A 26,601-nucleotide genomic window follows, 5' to 3' on the forward strand; every position below is an offset into this window, starting at 1 on the left:
ACTAAACAGATCATTACAATAGATATCAATTTACCCATCGTTCGTCCTCGAACGATCACAAGAAGAAAAACAAGGACGAAAAGGAGTACCTGAATCTGTAAACAGGCGTGGGTATCTTTCTTGCATATCGGCCTCCTTCTCCCAAGTGGACTCTTCAACAGGTCGATTCTTCCATTGAACTTTGATGGATGCAATCTTCTTTGATCTCAACTTGCGGACTTCTCTATCTAAAATAGCAACAGGCTCCTCCTCATAAGACAATTTCTCATCAAGAAGAACTGAATCCCAACGAATAATGTAGTTTCCATCCCATGGTATCTTTTCAGCATAGACACATGAAATACCGGGTGCACTCCTGACAGTCCTGGATGTAAGGCTAATTCATAAGCTACCTCCCCCACGCGCTTCAGAACTTCAAATGGACCAATATCCTCGAACTAAGCTTACCTTGCTTACCAAACCCATCACCCCTTTCATGGGTGAAACCTTCAGCAAGACTTGTTCACCCTCCATAAAGTCCAAGTCTCTAACCTTTTGATCTGCATATTCCTTCTATCTAATTTGAGCCGCTAGAAGCGTTTCTTGGATGAATTTCACTTTCTCTAATGATTCCCTCAGAAGATCAGTACCCCATGGTCTTACCTCAAATGCATCGAACCAACCAATGGGAGATCTACATCTTCTCCCATACAGTGCCTCAAATGGGGCCATATCGATACTTGAGTGATAGCTATTTTTGTATGATAACTCTGCTAAGGGTAAGAAGTTATCCCAATGACCACCAAATTCTATCACACATGCACGAAGCATATCCTCCGAAACCTGAATCGTTCGCTCAGACTGACCATCGATCTGAGGGTGAAATGCAGTACTAAGATCCAACCTAGTACCTAACTCGGCATGCAATGTTCTCCAAAACATAGAAGTAAATTGTGTACCTCTATCTGATATGATGGAAAGTGGAACTCCATGCAACCGAACGACTTCTGAGATATAGAGCCTGGCTAACTTCTCTACATTGTAAGTCACCTTAACCGGAATGAAGTGAGCAGACTTAGTTAACCTATCAACAATTACCCAAATGGAATCATACTTACTTATTGTCTTTGGAAGACCAACCACGAAGTCCATTGCAATTCTCTCCCACTTCCATTCAGGAATGAGCATTCTCTGAAGTGTCCCTCCAGGCCTCTGGTGTTCATACTTTACCTGCTGACAATTCGGGCATTGATCAACAAAATCAACAATGTCACGCTTCATCCTACTCCACCAAAAATGTTGTTTTAGGTCACGATACATCTTGGTTGAACCAGGATGTGTAGAATACCTTGAACTATGAGCCTCTGTAAGAATTGTGTGAATCAAATCATCGACGTGGGGTACACATATCCTTCCCTTAAGTAACAAAACGCCTTCCCCATCGATTTTTGCTTCTTTAGCCTCTCCTCGCAATACCTTATCTTGAATCCGGATCAGTTTTTCATCAGTAAACTGCTTTCCCTTAATCTTGTCAAGAAAGGATGATCTTGCCTCCACACGGGACAAAAATCCTCCCTTCTCTATTACATCCAGCCTCATAAAGTCATTAGCCAGAGTCTGAACCTCTCTAGCAAATGGGCGTCTAGAAACCTGCAGTGAGCTAGACTTCCCATGCTCCATGCCTTTCTACTTAAAGCATCTGCCACAACATTAGCTTTTCCGGGGTGATACAAGATAGTGATATCATAGTCCTTCAATAGTTCCATCCATCTCCTTTGTCTAAAATTCAAATCTTTCTGAGTAAAGACATACTGTAAACTACGATGATCCGTATAAACCTCACACTTAACCCCATATAGATAATGTCTCCATTGCTTTAATGCAAACACTACTGCAGGCTACTCAAAATCGTGGGTCGGATAATTACGTTCATGCACCTTTAATTGTCTCGAGGCATAAGCAATTACATTCTTCTCTTGCATTAGCACTGCACCCAAACCAGAATAGGATGCATCACAGTAAACAATGAAATTCTTACCTTCCACTAGCAGGGTAAGAATTGGTGCAGTAGTCATCAAAGTCTTGAGCTTCTGAAAGCTTTCTTTACACTCGTCCGACCATACAAATGGAACATTCTGTTTTGTCAAGTTTGTCAATTGGGAAGCAACAGAAGAAAATCCCTTGACAAATCGACGGTAGTAGCTAGCTAAACCAACGAAGCTCCTTACCTCTGTAACATTAGTAGGTCTCACCTAACACTTCACTGCTTCGATCTTAGAAGGATCAACCATCACTCCATCCTTAGAAACTACGTGCCCCAAGAAGGACACTGAATCTAGCCAAAACTCACACTTGGAGAATTTGGCATAAAGCTTTTTCTCCCTCAACATTTCCAATACAATTCTCAAGTGCTCCTCATGTTCTTTCCTGCTCTTGGAATACACCAGTATATCATCAATGAATACAATGACAAAGAGATCTTGATATGGCTTATAAAAACCTGTTCATCAAGCTCATGAAAGCAGCAAGGGCATTCGTAAGCCCAAAAGACATTACTAAGAACTCATAATGTCCATACCTTATCCGAAAAGCAGTCTTGGGCACATCCGTTGCCCATATTTTCAATTGATGATAACCAGATCTCAAATTGAATTTTGAGAAGGTACAAGCACCTTGTAACTGATCGATCGAACAAATCATCGATGCGAGGAAGAGGATACTTGTTCTTAATGGTTACCTTATTCAGTTGCCTGTAGTCTATGCACATCCGAAAACTTCCATCCTTCTTCTTCACAAACAGAACAGGAGCACCCAAGGGGAAGCGCTTGGTCTAATGAAGCCTTTGCCTAACAACTCTTGAAGTTTGACCTTTAACTTTCTTAACTCAGCGGGGGCCATTCTACAAGGGGGTATGGAAATGGGGCGAGTACCCGGCTCCAGATCAATGCAAAAGTCAATATCCCTATCCGGTGGCATACCAGGAAGGTCTGCAGGAAACACATCCAGAAACTCACGGACTATCGAAACCGACTCAATTGAAGGTACTCGGGTAGTATCATCCCTGAGGTGTGCCAAGAAAGATAAAAACCCTTTACTAACCATTCTCTTAGCACGAAGAAAGGAGATGATACGAACTGGAGTGGAAGTGTAGTCACCCTCCCACACTAACGGATCTGTCCCAGGCTTGGCCAACGTTACAGTTTTAGCATTACAATCTAAGATTGAAAAATTTGGAGAAAGCCAAGTCATACCCAGAATTACATCGAAATCAACCATTTCTAAGATAACCAAGTCTACATGAGTATTGCTCCCCACAAACGTTACAAGACAAGACTTATACACCTTTTCAACTATCACAGACTCACCCACCGGAGTAGAAACACGAATAGGCATGTCAAGAAATTCACAATGTAATTTAAGACCAGTAGTAAATGAGGAAGATACATATGAAAATATGGATCCAGGATCAAATAATACAGAAGCCATGCAATCACAAACCAAATGATTACCTGTGATAACAGCATAAGACGTCTCCGCTTTAGACCTCCCAGGGAAAGCATAACAATGGGCCCTATCACCTGTCTGCCCGTTGCCCCTACCATGTTGCACTGCAGTAGTTCCAGTTTGCCCGTCACCCAGGCCTTTTTAATGACCACCATTACCTCGGCCACCACGTCCTCCAGAATGACGGCCTCTTCCATGACCACCTCTACCTCTGACTATTGGGGGTCTGTAACTCTGTTTTGGACAATACCTCCTAATATGTCCAGTCTCCCCACATCCATAACACTCTCTTGATTGAAGCATAGGTCTCTGTGAGAATGATAAAGTCTGGGGGTAACCTCAAAACTCAGAGAAATATTGACCGGTCTGCGGTGGACCCCCAGCTACAGCCTGCAGTGAAGACTGAATAGGTCGGGCTGGGTAACCTCCTAAACTCTGCCCTCTGGAGTAAGATCCACCAAACTCACCTCCCTTACGAAACTTCTTAGGTGTCGATGCCACGGTGAAGTCGTTTGGCTTCACTCCCTCCACTTCTATCAAAAAATCTACCACCTCCTGAAAGGATTTTGCTGCAGTAGCTACCTGTAAGGCTGGAATCTGCAAATATGACCTCAATCCCTTCACAAAACGGTGAATACGCTCTTCTGGACTGAAGCAAAGCTGGGTGGCATACTTGGATAATGCACGAAACTTAGCCTCACACGCAGTAACCGACATCTTGCCTTGCTCTAGGCTCAGGATTTCATCTCTCCACCTATCCCTCAAAGTCCGAGGTATATACTTCTCCATAAACAAGCTAGAGAATGATTCCCAAGTCATAGGTGGTGCCTGTGCTGGTTGACACTCAACATACGATCGCCACCACATTTTGGCATTTCCCGGAAACTGATAGGTTACAAACGCAACACCGAATCGTTCCACTATGCCCATCTTATGTAGCAACTCATGACAATCAACCAGAAAGTCATATGCATCCTAAGATTCAGCACCTTTGAAGACTGGATGTTTCAATTTCAAGAACTTACTGAAAATTTCGTGCTAATCACTTGTCATTATAGGCCCTGTAGTCAACCGAGGAAACGTGCCTATTTCCAATGAGGCATCCATGCGAGAAGCCACAACAGCTGCATGTTGTACTCCCGGGACCTGAGGTGCAGGTGCAGAAATCACTGGAGGTGTCTTGCCCTGATCAGATAACCCGCTAAGATAAGCAAGAACCTGATTAATCATCTCTGAGATAGGTTGGGGTGGTAATTCCTCACTCTGCACTTGTTCATTCTCCCCTTCCTCACCCTCTCGTAATACTTCCTCAGTCGGTGGAGGAGTCACCCCCTAGTACTAGCTGGGCAAGGTGGTTGTCCTCTTCCTCTAGAGGACGTCCTCCCGCGACCTCTACCACGACCTCTTGCCACTGCTCCTCTTCGAGCTACAGCCTCAGTGGCTGGTTCAGACGCATCTTGTCTTGCCGATGTTGGTGTTGGCGCAGTTGTTGCTCTAGTTCTAACCATCTGCGAAATAGAGTGAAGATGGTTAGATACCAATTAACCTAGATACCAATTGGATCCAAGTAATAGCACGAAAGAATGAAAGAATGGAATTTTCCTAAAGTCTTATAGTCTCTCAAATAAAAGTAAAGGCGCCCTCCTACCGTTCTTCAAGACTCTACTAGACTCGCTCTTGTGTGATGAGACCAATGAACCTAATGCTCTGATACCAAGTTTGTCACGACTCAAAACGAGCCGCGAGTGACACCCACACTTATCCTACTATGTGAGCGAACCAACCAATCTAAACCCCAACATTCCAACCATAATAAACAGAATATAATGCGTAAGACTTAAAACTCATTAATTTAACCAATAAATAACTTCTAAAATTTAATACTTATTATTCCCAAAATCTGGAAGTCATCACCATAAGAACATTCTATCCTCATATTACTAAATCTAAGAGTATCTAGGAAGCTAAAATAATTAAACAGATGGTCCATGTCCGAACTTCAAGGACATCAAGACATGAATGAGAGAGAATCCAGTCCGAGCTAGGAACAATAGCTCAACCTGAAATCTGACGTGATGAAGACTGGCTAGAGTTGAGGACGAGTTGAAGACGATAGCACGTTTGCTGCATTCCACAAATAACTAAGAAGAAAATTAAAAGTAGGGGTCAGTACAAGGCACAAGTACTGAGTAAGTATCATCGGCCAACTCAAAATAGAAAGCAATATATATCAGATAATAACATAAAATCAACCATAACACTTAACAGGTGACAACAACAAGTACCATAACCGTTGGCCACAACCCAAGCACATCTATGAGGACTCAAGCCTCCACACCATACTCATTTGGAAAACAGGTTTGTGTAATTGAGTATATTAACATAATTCAAGATTCATTCTCTTTACTATCCTGGTATCGGAACGTGAAACTCCAATCCCCTCAATATTCATTCATCTTACTATCCTGGTATCGGAACGTGACACTCCGATCCCCTACTATCCTTGTGTCGTAACATTACACTACGATCCCCTACTCTCATTAGTTTCCAGTTCATCAACCTTCCTTTATACCAAGGCATCATCATTAACAAAGAGGTTTTTAAGGTTTAAGATTCAATAGCGTCATCATGCTAATTCATCACAATTATATAATCACATCATGCAACCACACAATTAAGCATATAGAAGACTTTACAATACTACCCAATACATATTAATCGCTATTTGGAGTTTACTATGAGATAGAATAACCCATAACCTACCTCCACCGAAGAATCGTGATTAAGCAAGCTATCCCCCAAACCTTTGCTTTTCTCTGCGTTCTTCTCTTTGTCTCGCTCGTTTCTCTCTTCTTTTCTTTGCTCTTTGTATTTTTCCTTATTCAAACTCTTTTGTTTTACCCTAATTATCATTTAATTAAGTATAAAAGATGGTAAAAGTAACCCACTATTTAATTCAAGGTTATCTCCTTTAACCCCTAAGTAATTGAATTATTAACATTAAACCACTAACTTTATAATCATAAGCAAGAATAGTCCGAAACACCCCTTTAAAAACTTTTAACAGAAATCCGACCCAGTCAGGGTTACGCAGCCTGTGACGGTCCGTCATGACTGTGACGGTCCGTCATGACTGTGACGGTCCGTACTGCAGGTCCGTCACAAAGTTCAGAGAGTTAATTCTGTGGAAAGATTTGTGACGGTCCATCGCACAAACGACGGTCCGTCCTGCCATTCCGTCGTGAAGTTTAGAGAGTCGATCTCAGTATTCAAATTTTCAGAGTCTAAGTGTTTTGGAACGAGACCCCTCGACGGTCCGTCGTGCCCATGACGGTCCGTCGTGGGATCCGTCGACCCAGACAGTTATTACTAGAAATAAACTCTACTGCTCAAAACGACTAAACAGGTCGTTACAATATTAAATAAATATTTATCATTCATGTCAATATATTTTTTCTAACTAAATTTAACCTTTTTTTACAATTAAGAAAATTGTATTGTCGCTTACCCTTTTTTTCTCTTACTTCGCATGTTTTTTTATTCTTCTTCTTCGTCTCTTTTCCTATCATTGTTCTCTTCCTCCTCTTCTTTCTTTGTTTTTTAATTTATAAAGTTCTTCTTCTTCCTCTTTGAAATTCTCATATAAATAACTATCTTAAATTATTTTTGCCCATATTTCATTATGTTTATCCAAATTACCACAAATAAGGGACTGAAAAGATGAAGATTTGTACAAAATCATATTTTCAAGTAGAAATTTTAAATTTCTAAAATAACAATAATAAGAGTTACCCGTTGATGGACATTATAAAGCTTCAAATTTTGAATTTATAATTTGAATTTTACAAATTTGTGATTAGTTTGGATAGGTTATTCCTACAGATAATTGAAAATTTCTTTTCAAATTTATACCTCAATTTTAAAAGGGTTTGATAAAATTTATAAGAGATTTTAGGACAAATATTAGATTGAAACTCAAAAAAGGTAAATTTTATGGACTTGTATGGCAATTGTATTAAAGTTGTATTAATGTTTCATAATTGTATTAAAATTGTATTAAAATCATGATCAATATATTTATAATAAATATTACAAACTTCACTCTTTTTTAGTGATATCAACCCAAATTATTTAAGTAACATACTCATTATACATTTATAATATAGGATGCAATATACTTGTAATACATAGTTCAAATGTCGCTCATTTTATTAGTGATACAAATCAAAATAATTTATATGATATATACAATGCATGTTTTATTCTTATATAGTACATTTATAATATATATATTACAAACTTCACTCTTTTTTAGTGATATCAACCAAAATTATTTAAGTAACATACTCATAATACATTTATAACATAGGATGCAATATAGTTGTAATACATAGTTCAAATGCCGCTCATTTTATTAGTGATACAAATCAAAATAATTTATATGATATATACAATGCATGTTTTATTCTTAAATAGTACATTTATAATATATATACTATATATTTCACTCATTTCTTTAGTGATACAAAATAGTATAATTTAGGCAACATATTAATAAGACTTATATAAGACACCCAGATTACAATTTAAATACATATTGTAACCATCATTATTTTCTTAGTAGTATATTAAAATAATTTGTAAGACACATATAATATAAGTCTTATTCATACGCAATCCATACATAAAACATATTGCAAACATCACTCATTTTCTTAGTGATACAAATCAAATAACTTATAAAACACATATAATGTTAGTTTTATCCATGAACAATATATTTCTAATTCATATTGCAAACTTTACTCTTTTCTTAGTGATACCAACCAAATGATTAAGGTAACACACTTATAATACATGCACATTACATTTTTAATACATATTGAAAACATCACTCATGTTTTTAGTGATACAAACCAAAATAATTTAAAAGATACATTAATATATGTTTTATTCATTAATAATATAAGTTTAATTCAGTCTATAAATTATTGTCTTGTCTTTTGTTCGTAACATTTTTTATTTATTCTTAATTTTTCTTCTTATTCTAATACACTTTAAATGCAAATTTAATTCATCTTATAGTTATTATTTGTTACTATCAGATTTTTTTTAATTCATTATTGATATAAGTTTAATTCGTTCTATAGGTCGTTGTCTGGTGTTTCATTAGTTACCTTTTTTATTCATGCTCAATTCTCTCTTCTAATTCAACTTTAATATTTATATAATACACATTTAATACAACTTAATTTATTTTACAGTTCATTGAATGATTTGTTATGAATAATTTACTTGTTTAATTCATTATTGATACAAGTTTTATTCAGTTTACAAATCACATAATGCTTTTTCATATTGCTATATTTTGCATGCGTATTTAATTCACTTCTAATTAAACTTTAATATGTGTGTAACATATTTTTAATTAAAGTTCAATTCATTTGACATTTTTTCTGTTTCTTCATTTGTTACGATTAGATTACTTTATGCTCTTCCATTGCGATTAGTTTTGAAAGGTTGCTCCTACAAATAATTGAAAATATCCTTTGAATTTTATAGCTCAATGTCAAGATGAGTTGGTTATATTCAGAATTAATTTTAGAAAAAATATTAGATTGAAGCTCAAAGGATGAAGTTTACGAAATTATGTCGCGTTTGTACTAAATTTGTATTAGATATGTTTCATAATTGTATTAAAATTAAATTAAAATCATGAATAATACTTCCTACATTTATAATACATACTGCAAGTTTCACTCTTTTTTTAATGATATCAACTTAAATAATTTAGGTAACACTTATAATACATGCACAATATATTTTTGATACATATTGCAAACATCATTCATGTTCTTACTTATACAAACCAAAAATAATATATAAGAAACATATAATAAATGTTTTATTCATGAACAATATATGTTTAATTCCGTTTATAGATTATTGTTTTGTTTTCCATTAGTTACGTTTTTCATTCGTTCTTGATTCTCTATTCTAATTTAACCTTAGTATTGTGTAATGCAATTTTAATGTATAATTAATTTATTTTATAGTTTTTTGGTTGATTTGATACAATTAAGTAACTTGTTTAATTAATTATTGATACAAGTTTAATTTACTTTATAGACTATTGTCCGGTCTTTCATTAGTTATGATTTTTATGCATGCTTAATTCTATTTTCTAATTTTATTTTATATCAATGTAATACATTTTTAATACAAGTTTAATTCATTTAGAAATTTATTGATTGATTTGTTCTGATTTGATTACTTTTTTAATTCATTATTAATACAAATTTTATTCAGAATACAGATCATAGAATACTTCTTCATTTTCAGTATTTTATATTCATGTTTAGTTCTCATTTAATTCAACTTTAATATGTGTGTAATAAATCTTAATTCAAGTTTAGTTCATCTTGTAGTTTATTATACCTCTTTATTTTTAAGATTAGATTATTTGTCCAATTATTTATTGCTACAAAATTTATTCCGTCTACCAATTATTGACTAGTATACGAAAGACAATAGCAAGAAAAAGAAAGAGAGAGAATAATAGAAAGAGAGGGAGAAAGAGCAACATAAGAAAGAAAGGAGAAAAAACAATGTACACAAAGGAAGAAATGGAGAAAGAACAACATACATAAAAAAGAAAGAGATGGAGAAACATCAACATACAGAAAAAAGAAAGAGATGGAGAAAGAAATAAAAAAATAAAGGGATAAAGAGCGAGAAAGAGAGACAAATTTAAAAAAAGCAAGAGAGAAAAATAAGAAATAGGAGAGAAAGATAAATATTATAAAATACATAGTCTTGTTAGATATTGCTATAAATGGTAATAATTAAAAAGTATATCTAAAATAAGTAATTATATTTTTAAAGAGATCCACTTAGGTAATTAATCTGTCAAAAAGGGGTCAAACGGGTAGTTCAATATGACTAAGACACGTGTAAAAAATGAGGATTCGTTAGTGAGAGGGGTATATATGTAGGTATAATTGGACGACAGAGGATTATGTAGACGCAAAGATAACAGCGGGTATAGACATACCATTTATTAAAGTTTGAGGGCAAATCCGTCCCTTTTCCCTAAAAAAAGATTAAATTGTCTGATGGAGCATCGTACTTGTATGAGTTTATATTATGTACACTTCTACTAAATCATTTGTAAAATGAACCTTTAAAATCAATACGTATTCTGAATTCTTCTGTCGATTGAACAAGCTTATTTAGCAACTTATAATTGAGTTTGACCAGATGTGTGATCTCACACATAGAAAACGCGTAAATGTAGTATTTTTAGACTAAAAGTAATTAAAAGAAAAAAAATAGATAAGAAGACCAAAATATTCCTAAAATATTCTTTTTAACATCTTATTTCCCCCCCCCCCCCCCCCCCCCACTTCTTCCTCCTTTCCAAAACCAATCTCTCATTTCCCTCACTTTCTCCCCCTACCCCACTCCTCTACAAATATGAGAACCATAAAGAGAAACAATAAATACCAGAAACTACACAAATCTGAAGCACTAAAAACTATTAGAATTTTCAGTTTTCCATTTCAAAATAGGGAAAAATGACAAATATATCTCCGAACTATCATAAATGGTATGCGTATACCCTCCGCCTTGGGACATTGGTGCCCCTTCCATCTATAAACTAAAACATATATGCCCTTCACTCTAACGGAAGACTAAATATGGACATGTGACACAACCTCATTCGTCGATAAATGTCGAATAAGTGGGTAACATTATGACACGTGTATGTCCATCACTATAAGGGTATATAAACTCTAGTTTTGGACGGCAGGGGCACCAATGTCCCTAATGAATGACGGAGGGTATTTCTATACCATTTACGATAGTTCGAGGATATATTTGTTCTTCTTTCCTTTAAAATATACTATTACTGGTAGTTATATAAACAAAGCGCTTTTAATTTTTATATTTCTTTCTTTTTATTTTTATGGGGTAAGATAACCAAAATTCGATAGTTTCGGAGGGTAAATATGCAATTATTGAAAGTCTTTGTCAAATTGCATAGATTTTATTTGTGCAAATTCGTGTATAGATATTAGGACATATTGAAGTATTTAATGGTGCGTATTGGCATCTATGTATAATAAGGGTTTATAATTTATGGTTTGTCAACGAACAAAGATAAAAGACTGGAATGAAAAAGAAAAGGATTTTTTTTAAAAAAAAATAAAACATCATATAATATCGTATATCATAAATCAAAGTGAGAAGGTATGAAAAGTTAGATTAACATATAAACCTTAGTCTAAATTAAACATCTAATAAATAAATTATTAAATAATGTGTCACGACCCAAAACGAGCCGCGAGTGGCACCCAAATTTATCCTCCTAAGTGAACGAACCAACAAATCTAAACCCCAACATTTACCAGTATATCAATTATGAATAGTAAAAATAATGCGGAAGATCCAAAACTTATTAACTTAATCAATTAAATAAACTTCTAAAGTTTAATACTTATTATACCAAAAATCTGGAAGTCATCACACCAAGAAAATCTATCCTCAAATTTCTAAATCTAAGAGTATTTAAGAAGCTAAAATAAGTAAAAAGATGGTCCATGTCCAAACTTCAAGACATCAAGACGTGAAGGAGAGAATCCAGCACGAGCTAGGAATAATAGCTCACCCTGAACTCTGTTGTGCTGAAGACTGGCTAGAGCTGAGGACGAGTCGAAGTCGATGGAACGCTTGCTGCACTCCACAAATAACAAAGAAGAAAATTACAAGTAGGGGTCAGTACAAGGAACACGTACTGAGTAGGTATAATCGGCCAACTCAAAATAGAAAACAATATATACTGAATAATAATATAAAATAAACCACAATACTTAACAGGTGACAAGCAACAAGTACAAGAACCATTGGTAACAACACCAAGCACACATATGAGGACTCAAACCTCCACACCATACTCATTTGGGAAATAGGTTCTTCGAATTTGAGTATATTAACATAATTCAAGATTCCTTCTCTTTATTATTATCGTGTCGGAACGTGACACTCTGATCCCATATACCGTGTCGAAATGTGACACTCCGATCCCCTAATACATGTCGGAATGTGACACTCCGATCCAATATTACCGTGTCGGAACGTGACACTCCGATCCATTTATCTCATTATTTTATTTCATCAAGTCTTCTTTACGTCAAGGCGTCATCTTAATAGAGAGGATTAAGATTGCAGATTCAACAGTCTCATCATTCTAACAAACCACAACTACACAATCAAAACATACAAACACACAATCAAGCACATAGAAGACTTTACAATACAACCCAATACATATCGATCGCTACTTAGAGTTTATCTATCACATAGAAATAAAACATAACCTACCTCCACCGAAGAATCTTGATCAAGCAAGCTACCTCCCAAATGCCTTTGCTTTCCTCAATGCCTATGAATCTTTTCAATCTGAAGTCTAAGTCACTTGCTTTATTCTTCGTTCTCTCTCTCTCTCGCTAGTTCTCCCTTTCTGTTCTTTTTATTTTTCTTATGCAAATTCTTTTTCTTTTATCCTAATTATCATATAATCCATTATGATAAAAGTAACCCACTATTTATTTCCCTATTATCTTCTTTCAAGTAAATAAATTATTAAACTTACCCCACTAATTTCATAATTATAATCATGAATAGTCCAAAACACCCATTTAAATTTTAGCAGAAATCCGATCCAGGGTGGAGTTACGCAGCTTGTGACGGTCCGTCATATCTATGACGGTCCGTCCTGCAGGTCCGTCACAAAATTCAGAAGATCGATCCCAGTACCCATATTTCAGAGTTGAAGTGTTTTGAAACGAAGACCCTCGATGGACCGTTGTGCCTATGACGGTTCGTCCTACCTGTCGTCGAGGGTAATGAGGAGAGCAGCAGAAGAAATTACACATGTATGGGACGACGGAGTCCATCACGGTCCGTCGTGACCGTGACGGTCCGTCGCGTGATCTGTCGACCCAGTAAGTTTTTATCAAAAATAATTCTACTGCTTGAACCGACTAAACAGGTTGTTACATAATGACGTTTTAATTTTTATATAAATTGTTAGTTATTTAATAAAAATAAAATAATGATTATATTTATTTTAATAGTATTTGACCTTTTATTTTTTATGTGACTTTTCATGTTTTCGTAATTTTTTGGAAGCTCCAAAATAAAAAGTTAGATCACTATTTTATCTCTAGACTGAATTAAATATCTAATTAATTAAATACTAAATGACAATAATTTAATTATTATTTGAATTGTTAGTTATTTATTATAAAGACAATGAAGTATCATTATTTTTATTTTAATAGTCTTTGACCTTTCAATTTTTCATATGACTTTTCATGTTTCTGTAATTTTTGTCTTGTAAATTTTAATTTTTACAAGAAAGACTTGTATTTACTACTCTACAATTCTTGTGTGTAGGAGTTCTAAATAAGTGAAATAATATCACTAATTGTGGTGAAAGTTGTGAGATACTGTCACGATCGGGGAGCACTTCCTACACGTAATCAGCGTCATCGTCCATGGAGAGGACTAAGACTAGCCTCTTAGCATTCGTGATGCCATATAATAGGCTAAAAATGCGGAAAAAGTAAAACTTTTCAGACATATCTATATAATGAGGTTTACATAGACCTCTCCCATATTACATATGGAGTTTACACATAGACTCCTCACATAGGAAGCTTACATAGACTTCTCGATTAGACAACATAATCAAAACATAAGAAATAGTCTAATACTTCGTCTCTTATAGAACCATCTAAATGAGTACAAATCTTGGACATAGCCAATACAAGTCAACATGTCAATATAGGCTTACATCAATATACAAATGATAAAGGAATGAACAATGTCTTTCAGACAATACAACTTTAAAGCTGGAATGTGGAACAAGGTAACATCCCCGATCATGAGGACCTACTAATACATTGGAAATTGAATCCAAGTCTTCTTCAATTGGATTTTTAAGATTTCTATGACCGGAACCTACATAATTGTAGAATTATATAAGAATGGTTTAATACACCACTTGTACTATGTATGGAAATATATGCACATAAACATTGAAATCATGCTAAAAAAGACATTTGTTCAAAACCCTGCTAAGTTACCTTTTTGGAAAACCTTATGCACAACCAATAACAAATATAAGTCAACATTCATATCTTCCTTATAACAAAACCATACACAACACAAAACCAACATCATCAAATAGTGTCAAGTTAGCATGTTTATTAGCATATTAGAACCCATAATCAAAGAAACTCCAACATCACGTTATAACAACAAAGCATGTACAATAGGTCATAACCTTACAACATATGTAAGACCCTTACTCATAACCATTTACAAATATTACAGGTGCAATAACTAAGTGAAGTCCCATAACCCCACTTAACCAAGTAAACCCAACAAAAGATCACAAATAATATCTAAATTCATATAGCATAGCATTAAGAGTAGTAATCATCATATATAGCAATATAGATCAACAACATATTTTTAAGTCAAACCAACATCATATAGGATCATCAACATGTAAAGTCTCCTTATGCATATCATTTACTTTATAAGAACATCCTTCCAGGACTACCCACAAGGCTAATTAGTGCAATGTATAGGAAGAGTCCATACCCTAACCTAGACTAAGTCAAACCCCTTGAGTCACCCTATTAAAAGTTCACTTTATTACTTAATTTTACTTTCGGTAACACTTGACTTAACCGAAACAGACCACATGAGCTAAATATGTAATCCTATGTCTTGAAACCCTACAGCAAAAAAAGGTGGACTACTTGCCAAGGTAGTACCAATATATGGACATTGCATTCTAGGTGGATCCACTAGCTAGTATTCTTATGGTGGCAACATCGTTCAAGAACTAGGAGACATCGTAGAGACTCTTTTTATGACATTGGAATTGTAATATCTATCTCATGAGAATGTAGTAAACCTACCTTCCCTACTTGAGAAGGGACACTTCTCATTACTAGTTCACTCGGTGCTAACCTAGAATCCCTTTTTGAAATGTCTTTAAGCCTTTATTAATCATCATAACTTAGTATAGGTCATAGGAAACTAACCCTCTTGTATATCATGATCATTTTATCATTAGGAATTGCATGATAACTTCCTTTCTATACAACCCTCATATATGAGATTAACACATTATCATCACCATCTTATAGTAAGGCACATAAGTGATTCACATCAATCTTATATAATCATACCTTAATCATAATATCACAATCAATATATTCAATACATTTTAATTACATTCATCATAACATCACCTATATATTCTAATAACAATCAACATTTCAATTGAATACTATCATCAGGTATGAGCCATGACAATTAAAGTAAGGATTCAAGATCACAGGTCTTACCAATTCACCTTCACAAGAATTCTTCCATTGTTTTACCATCAACCAACCATATTCATCCATTAATAGACTTAGTAACATCACATAATAGTAATTTACACAGGAACTAAGTAAATTGCATCATCACTAACAAATTCAACATCAATTCATCACCTAGGGTTCGGAAAATAGGGTATATTCATGATTTCTTCCATAGAACTAGGTATAACATCAAGAACTACCCTAATTAACCAGTAATTAATCATAATACATCAAAAATAATCGAAATAAATCAATAACAATAAAATTTGAAATATCAATTTCGAATTAAGAATGAAACTCATGTTTTTCTAAACTTTAAAAAATCAATTTGAAAGAACCCTTTGGGGAAAAGAGTCCCAAAGGTGAAGAGTTACGATACCTTGTTAATCCTTGAAGATTTATGGAGAAAAAATAGTAATATTTCATCCATAATCCCTTTGACCTTGGTTTTCGATGGAGAAGAGAGAAAGTTGAATGAAGGAGGAGAATTTTAGTTTTAGAATTGAAGAGTGTTAGGTTAGATTAATGAGTGTTAGACCTTTTATAGTATCTTAATCAAATAAAATAAACATCCCTTACCCCTATCTAGTTAACTAATTAAATTACTTCATTAAAAATTGGACAGCAAAAGACAATAGCTGACCAACTAAACCCGACCTACGGTCCATAGGTCATTCGACGCCAGCCCATGCCCCCGTACTTCACAACCATCATTGGTGACAATGATTTAATTTTTGGACACATTTTGAAAATGTATAAGGCATAAACTACAGATTCCATCGACGCCTCGTCCATCAGAGGATGGATCGTCGCTTTGTCTAATATGTGACCACTGTCATTTGACAAATTTTGAGCATTTTGGAAGGGTCCTCCTCAAGGACCCCTAAATTGGTCCTTGGGAAATCGTACCCAGATATTTCGACCCTAAACACACTATAATACATTTTTAACACCTTTCTACCAAATTTCATTAAATTTCAACTTCTAAAACCATATGAAACATTCCAAGGCACACTAGCACGTATTTCACTAGTCTTCGGAAGTCATGGACGTTTCTTAATGTTTTGACTCTAAAACTTCTGAAATGGCTTATATAATTTATTTAAGGCCTTAAAAAGTGTTACCAACCTTATTTCAACATGTGAGACTCTAGATTACGGCATAGACTTTAAGAGTGTTACATTATCCCCCCTTAGGAACTTTCATTCCCGAATGACACTAAAATCTCTTGTAGGAAAAAATAGATTCAGTACTAGTAGACTAACCAAAAACATATATAATCAAAATGAGTTAAAACTCAAATCAACATAAAATCATGGAATTTACACATAGCAACTCAAATGACAATTTACCACATTTTTAGAGATCAACATTACAACATGAGGAATTTCCTTTTCAATATCAACATGAGCTCAACATGATCATCAAGTTACTTGTGACTAACTTGTTACAACACATCAACATGCTCATTAATATTTCATGAAGGCAACAATATATTAATTACACAAATAAGTGCAAATCAAGCAAAAGAGCATTTTCCAAGAAAACTCATTTTAGCCTAAACCTCTTACTATAAATATGCATATATTTGCAAAGAAATTTTAATTAAAATTTACTCATTATATTCATTATCAATAGGAACAACTAATCTTAGTTAGGAAAAAGATGAGGATAACTGGACTTTATGTCTACCTCATTCTCCCATTTTGCTCCTTCAACTAGGTGGTCTCTCCATAGAACCTTTACAACGGCCACCTCCTTGTTCCTCAATTTCTTAACTTGGTGATCTAAAATTTCCACCGGAACCTTTTCATAGGAAAGGTCCTCATCCACACCAAGACCTTCAATAGGAAGTATGGACACAAGATCACTAATGCACTTTTTGAGCATGGATGCATGGATTATCGGATAAACCAAAGCTAGTTCACTAGGTAATCTCAACTCGTATGCAACCTTTCCGACCCTTTACAAAACCTCACATGGACCCACAAACCGGGGAATTAACTTCCCCTTTTTGACAAACCTCATCATACCTTTCATAGGTGCAATCTTCAAATACACCATATCACCTACTTCAAACTTAAGATCCCTTCTTCTATTTTGGACATAGGACTTTTGCCAACTATAGCCAATTTTCAACCTATCCCTCATAGCAGAAACATTCTCCAAAGCTTCAGAGAATATTTTTGGACAAAGGATGTGAAGAATCACCAACCTCAAACCACCCAAAAAGATATGTACATCTACTACCATAGATTTTTAAAATGGAGACATTTAAATACTCAAATGATAGCTATTGTTATAGGATAACTCAATCAACGACAAGTGATCATCCCAATTCTTTTTGAAGTGTATCATATAATCTCTTAAAAAAATATCGTCAAGGGTTTGAATAGTACACTCTGCTTGAGCAGCCATTTAGGGATCAAAAGTGGTTCTAAGCTTTACTTGTGTACCAACCCTTTTTGGAAAGACCTCCATACACGAGAAGTGAATTGAGTGTCTCTATCTGATATGATGTACAAAGGAATCCCATGAATTCGCACAATCTCATCATTGTAGATTATTGCATAATCTTCCGCCTTATAAGTAGACTTAATAGGGATAAAATGAGAAGATTTTGTCAATCTATCAACTATCACCCAAATTTAGTCATTTTTCTTCGTAGTTCGAGGCAATCCAACTACAAATTAATTTTTTCCCATTTCAAAGAAGGAACACCCATTTCTTTGATTAGACCACTAGGCTTTAGATGATCGACTTTCACTTGTTGGCAATTTAGACACCTAGATACTAACTCCACTATGTCCCTTTTTAGGCCATCTCACAAATATACTTCCCTAAGATTAAGTTACATTTTGGTGGAACCCAAACAGATAGAGAATCGGGAACTATGAGCTTTCTATTCCTCCCTGCTCATCAAATCATCAAAATCTGGTACACATAATCTATTTTTGTACCTTATCATACCATCCCCCTTTTGGGAGAATGACTCATTCAACTTTCTAAGTAATGATTTCCTTAACTCCATCAATATCTGATCAAGATGTTGTTTGGACTTCACCTCAACCACTAAGGATGACTCAGAGTTATTATGAACTAGAAAAACACCATTTGGGGAATCTTCCAACCGAACACACAATCTAGCCAACCTATGAACATTTTTCACTAAGTCTTTCTTCCCTTCTCGACATGAGACACTACCCATAGTAATACGACTTAAAGAATCCGCAAGAACATTGGCCTTGCCGGGGTGGTAAAGAAAACTCATGTTGTAATCTTTCAATAATTCTAACCAGCTTCTTTGTAAGATATTTAAATCCCTTTGAAAAAACACATTAAAGACTCTTACGGTCGGTATACACATCCACATGAACACCATACAGGTAACGCCTTCGTATTGTCATAGCAAACACCAATAATTCAAGGTCGTGAGTTGGGTAATTCTTCTCATTCACCTTGAGTTGTCTACAGGCATAGGCTACCTTCCCATATTGCATAAGAACACACCCCATACCCACTTGGGTTCATCCCAATATACAACAAAGCCTTTGGTACCCTTCGGTAAGGTCAATACAGGAGCGGAGGTAAGTCTATCGTTCAAAATTTGGAATCTTATTGTACATGCCCCCGACCAGTCAAATTTCACACTCTTTTGGGTCAAGATAGTTAAAGGAGAATAATGTACACAAACACATCGACGCACCTCCTGTAGTACCTATACAAACCTAGGAAACTTCTTATGTCGGTTTGAGTCAATGGTCTAGGCCAAATATTAACACCCTCAATTTCCTTTGGGTCGACCTCTACACCCTCACATGAGATAATATGACCAAGAAACTCTACTGATCTCAACAAAAACTCACACTTGATATGCTTGGCAAATAGTTGGTGCTCTTTCAATATTTGGAAAACCAACCTCAGTGGTCCATATATTCACCCTCATTTTTCAAATATACCAAGATGTTGTCAATGAAAACAATCACAAAGGAATCAAGGTAGTTTCAAAACAACCTATTCATGAGGTTTGTAAAAGTCGTCGGGGCATTAGTGAGACCAAAGGATATTATGAGGAACTCATAGTCAGCATACCTAGTTCTAAATGCTATTTTATGTACATTCTCACCTCTCATTCTAAATTGGTCAATCTGAGGGAATGGGCACTTGTTCTTAATGGTGACCTTATTGAGTTGACGACATTTAATAGACATCCTAAGGGATCCATCATTTGTGTTCACAAACAATACTGGAGCATCCAATGGAGAAATACTAGGTTGAATGAAACCTTTATCTAGTAATCCTTAAGTTGATCCTTAAACTCTTTCAATTCGGTCAGAGCCATCCAATAAGGATGAATTGAAATGGAATTCATATCCAGTAATATGTCAATACCAAAGTCAATTTCCCATTCGGGAAGAATTCTAAACAATGCATTGGGAAAGACTTCCGGAAAGTCCTTCACTACGGGGACCGATTCAATAGAAGGAATGACGGTTTCAAGATCTTTGAATCTTACAATATGGTAAAGATACCATTTAGAGATCATTTTACAAGCTTTCAAACAAGCGATAATATGACCTCTAGGAAATGAATTCCCCCCTTTACATTCTAAGATGGGTTCATTTGGAAAGTTGAACTTGACTACCCTAGTCCGACAATCAATGGAAGCAAAACAAGATGCAACCAATCCATTCCCAAAATAACATTAAAATCAACCATATCAAGTTCTAGCAAATCCATCCATGTAACTCTATTGGGCAAGGATATAGGAAAATTCTTGAAGACCCTTCTAGCCACAACAGAGTCACCCACTGGGTTGTAACCGAAAATGGTTTGATCAAAACATCAAGTAGAATATAAAATTTTTTAGTTACTAGAAGAGTTACAAATGACAAGGTAGCACCGGCATATAATAAAGCATAAAAATAAATAGATAAGCCTTGTAACATACCGGTGACCAAGTCAGGAGACTCCTCTTGCTCACCCCTAGAGCGTCGAGCATAAAAGCGGTTTCTCTTTGGAGATTCGAAATTAGTAGCACTAACGTGAGCTCGACCACTTCCATTATCTTGAACTCCACATTATGCACAATCTCTAACCTTGTGGCCACTCTTTTCACACCCAAAGAAATTCTCCGTCCCAACTAGACACTCACCCCAATGCTGGTTACCACACTCTGAACAAGTTGGTTTCTTTCAAGGTGAATTTCCACTTATTGCCTTTTGGGACTTAGAATTAGACACCCTATCCTTGTTAGCCTTTGAAAAGTTAGAAGGAACTTGATTGGAAACCCTCTTATTGAACCTAGGCTTGTCTTGAATATCAAGCCTACCCTTGGAAGTACTTCCCTCATATGACTTAGCCCTTTTGAACTACCTACTCTTCCTATTGAGTCGAGTCTCCTCAACTTCTTGTGCATGAAAATTCAACTAGAATTATCAATTTGTCATGGAGAAACTCCGTATGACACTATTCAACCAAATCATCAGACACTCGCGCAATAAAGTGACTCATCTCATCCATTGGGTTAAACACTAAGGAAGGATCATATTTGGACAATTTTGTGAACTTTAATGAATATTCTTCCACATACATACCTCCTTGATGAAGGTTGATGAATTGTTCTGGTTTCACCTTCCATTTATCCCTAGGAAATAAACAATCAAGGAAATCCCTTCTAAACACATCCCAAGTTGTATGACCCTCTCTGTAGGAGCTGTTGTCTCTTCATTGGGTTTACCATGTTTGAGCTACATCTTTGAGTTGGTAAAAACCTAGATCGTCCTTTTCACTTGAAGACAATCCAATGGAATAAAGAATATTTTATACCTCATAAATGAACTCCTGGGATCTTCATTCACTTTTGAACCATAAAACATAGGAGGGTTCGTCCTCATGAAGTCCCTCAAGCAAGAAGTCGTAATACTAGCATTGGTTTGTACACGAGGTCCAACTTCCCGATTGGCTTGAGCCAACATGGCTAGGGCTTGAGAGGCTACCACTTGAGCTTGAGTAGTCATGTCTTGAGACAAAATCAATAATACCAACCTTATATCTCAAACTGTCATAGGTGGAGGAATGACCAGAACTTGGACTTATGGAGAAACTCGGTTGTCTTGTGGAGGGACTTGGTTATCTTGTGGAGGAACTCCCGAATTAGCCAAACCTTCCTCAACCCTCCTTGTCAATGCAGTTCTTGTAGTCATATAGTATATTCATCAGAAAAATATTAAAGAAAGAAGGTCGCATAGTATTAGCACTCATGTGGCACGACATTCAAGATTACCAATAATTTAGAATGCCTAGGCGTCACATAACTTCTCATTCATAAGTGTGGCGCACTTCACACCCATGAATAAGACCCTAGTAAATGTGGTTCAATAAGGTATCAATCCTAAGGTTTCTTTAACCTCATGTTCTAATACCAAGATGTCATGACTGGGAAACACCCCCTAGACATAGCCGGCGTCATCATCCTCGGATAAGACTAAGACTAGCCTCTTTGCATTCGTCATCACATTTCATAGGCTAAAAATGCAAAAAAAAAAAAAAATTAACATTTTTCATACATATCTATGTAATTAGGTTTACATAGACCTCTCACATACTACATATGGATTTTAAATAGGCTCATCACATAGAAAGCTTTTCAGAGGCTTCTCGATTAGACAACATTATAAAAATAGAAGAAATAGTCTAATACTTTTTTACATATTGAACCATCTAAATGAGGAAAAACCTTGGACATAGGAAATACAAAGTCAACATGCCAATATGGGCTTACATCAATATTCAAATGATAAAGGAATGAAGAATGTCTGAAGACAATACAACTTTAAAGCTAGAATGTGGAACAAGGTAAATCCTCAAACATGATTACCTAACAATACTTGGGAAATAGAATCCAACTCTTCTTCAATTGGCATTATATAAACTCAATGACCGAAACCTACACAATTTTCAAAACATAGAAATATGGGTTAGTACACCACTTGTACTAAGTATGTGAACATATGCACATAAACATTGAAATCATACTAAAAAAGACATTTGGGCAAAACCATGCTAAGTTACCATTTGGAAAAACCTTATGCACAACCAAAAACACATATAAGTCAACATTCATATATTCCTTATAACAAGACCATACACAACACAATACAGACATCATCAAATAAATACAAGTTAGCATGTGTATTAGCATATTAGAACACATAACCAAGGAAACTGGAACATCACATTATAATAACAAAAAACGTACAACCGTTCATAACCTTACAACATATGCAAGACCCATATTCAAAACACATTACCAAGATTACAATTGCAATTACCAAGTGAAATCCCATAACCTTACTTAACCAAGTAAACCCAACAAAAGATCAACAAATAATGTCTAACTTCATATAGCATAGCATTAAGAGAGTCATCATCATGTATAGCAATATAGATCATATAGGATCATCAACATGTAAAGTCGCCAGTTTCATATCATATACTTTGTAAAAACATAAGAACATCCTGTTAGGACTTCCCTCAAGGACAACTAGTACATTGTATAGGTAAAGTCCCATACCCCTTCCTGGAGTAAGTCAAACCCCTCAAGTCACCCTATTTAGAATTCACTTTATTACTTCATTTTACTTTCGATAACACTTGCCTTAACCGAGACAGATCACATAAGCTAAATTTAGAACTCGATATCATGAAACCCTACACCGAAAAAGGTGTATTACTTGTAAAGGTAGTACAAAAATATGAACATAACATTCTAGGTGTATCCACTTGCTAGTATTTCTATGGGGGAAATATAGTTCAATAACTAAAAGACATAGTAGAGACTCTTTTTATGCCATTGGTATTGTAATCTCCATCTCATGAGAATGTAGTGAACCTACCTTCTTTTCTTGGGAATAGACACTCCTCACTACTAGTTCCCGCGGTGCTAAGCTAGAGTCCCATATTGAAATGTGTTTAAGTCTTTATTAATCAGCATAACATATGATAGGTCACAGGAGACTAACCCCCTTGTATATCATGATCATTTCATCATTACGAATTTCATGCGAACTTATTTTCAATACAACCCTCATATGTGAGATTAACACATTATCATCATCATGTCATTGTAAGACACACAAGTAATTCATAATCAACTTTATATAATCATACCTTAATCATAATATCATAATCTGTCACGACCCAAATCAAGCCATGAGTGGCACCCACATTTATCCTCCTATGTGAGCGAACCAACCAATCTAAACCCCAACATTTAACCATAATAAATAGAATACAATGCGGAAGACTTAAAACTCATTAATAAAAATAGATTAATAACTTCTACAACTCAAACACTTATTATTATCCCCAAAATCTGGAAGTCATCATCACAAGAACATCTATCCTCAAATTACTAAAGCTAAGAGTATCTAAGAAACTAAACATAAATAATAGCTAGTCTATGCCAGAACATCAAAACATCAAAACATGAAGAAGAAGATCCAGTCCAAGCTAGAAGCTTTAGCTCACCCTGAAATCTGACGTGATGAAGACTGGCTAGAGTTGCGGTTGAATTGAAGACGACGGTACGTTTGCTGCACTCCACAATGAACAAAAGGAAAACATACAAGTAGGGGTCAGTACAAAACACGAGTTCTGAGTAGATATCATCGGCCAACTCAAAATAGAAAACAGTATATATCAGATATTATCATAAAATCAACTACAATACTCAACAGGTAGCAACAACAAGTACTATAATCATTAATAAGTATGCCAAGTACACCCATGAAGATGCAAGCCTCAATACCATACTCATTTAGGAAATAGGTTCATTAAATCTGAGTATATTACCATAATTCAAGGTTCACTCTCTTTATTCCTCTTGTGTCGGAACGTGACACTCCGATCCCCTAATACTACGTGTCTGTTTGTGACACCCGATCCCCCTAATAATACGTGTCGGTTCGTGACACCCGATCCCCCTATTATTACGTGTCGGTTCGTTACACCCGATCCCCCTATTACTACGTGTCGATTCGTGACACCCGATCCCCCTATTACTACGTGTCGGTTCGTGACACCCAGTCCCCTAACCTCATTCTTTTAGTTCATCAAGCCTTCTTTAATACAAAGGCATCATCATTAACAAGAGTTTTTCAAGATTTAGGATTCAATATCTTCATCATGCTTATTTCATCACAATTATATCATCACATCCATGCAACCATACAATTATGCATATAGAAGGGTTTACAACACTACCCAATACATATCATTCGCCATTAAGAGTTTACTACGAATAGCATAAAAACCATAACCTACCTCCACCGAAGAATTGTGATCAAGCAAGATAATCCTCAAAATCTTTGCTTTCTTCTTCGTTCCTCTCTTTATCGATCGTTTCTCCCTCCTCTCTCTATTCTTTCTATCTTTCTTATTCAAACCCTTTTTCTTTTACCCTAGTTAGCATATAATTAAGTATAAAAGATGACAAAAGTAACCCACTAATTAATTTAAGGTTATATCCTTTAACCCTCAAGAAATTGGATTATTAATATTCAACCACTAACTTTATAATTATAAGTAGGAATAGTCCAAAACGCCCCTTAAAATATTAAACAGAAATCCAACCCAGTCAGGGTTACGCAGACTGTGACGGCCCGTGGTGCCTGCGACGGTCCGTCCTGCTACTTCTGTCACAAGGTTCAGAGACTCGATTTATTAAAGAGTCTGTGACGGCCCGTCATGCCTGTGACGGCCCGTCATGCCTGTGACTGTCCGTTCTGCCACCTCGTCAAGAAGTTCAGAGAGTCGATTTCAGTACCCAAATTTCAGAATTCTAAGTGTTTTGGAACGAGACCCCCTCGACGGTCCGTCGTGGGATCCGTCGTCTTAGCCAGTTTTTCCAGAAATAAAATATGCTGCTCAAAACGACTAAACAGGTCGTTACATAATCCATATAATTAAGATATATCAATTACATTCATCATAACATCACCTATATAATTTAATCACAATCAACACTTCAATTGAATACCATCATCAGGCATAAGCCATGACAATTAAAGTAAGGATTAAAGATCATAGGTCTTACGAATTAAATTTCACAAGCCTTCTTCCATGGTCTTACATCAACCAACCATATTCATCCACTAATATACATAATAAAATCACATAATAGTAATTAATGTAAGAACTAATTCAATTGCGTCATCACTATCAAATTTAACATCAATTGATCAACTAGAGTTAGGGAAATAGGGGCAATTCATAATCTCTTCTATTGAAATAGGTTTACATCAAGAAATTGCCTAATGCATCAATAGTCAATCATGATTCATCCATAATAATAAAAAGAAATCAAGAAAAATAAAATTTTAAACATCACTTTTTTGTTAAGAATGAAACCCATGTTTTTCTCAACTTTTAAAAATCAATTTGAAAGAACCCTTTGGGAAAGGAGTCCCAAAGGTAAAGAGTTTTCATACCTTGTTAATCCTTGAAGATTGATAGAGAAAAAGTAGAAATATTTTATTCCTAAGACCTTTGACCATGGTCTTCAAAAGAGTCTTCTTTGGGGAGAGAGAAGTAGATACAAGAAAGATTATTTGAGTTTGGGAACTGAAGAATGTTAGGTTAGTTTATTGAGTGTTAGGACTTTTAT

This window comes from Solanum lycopersicum, chromosome 5 (assembly GCF_036512215.1).
Source record: "Solanum lycopersicum chromosome 5, SLM_r2.1".
NCBI lineage: Eukaryota > Viridiplantae > Streptophyta > Magnoliopsida > Solanales > Solanaceae > Solanum > Solanum lycopersicum.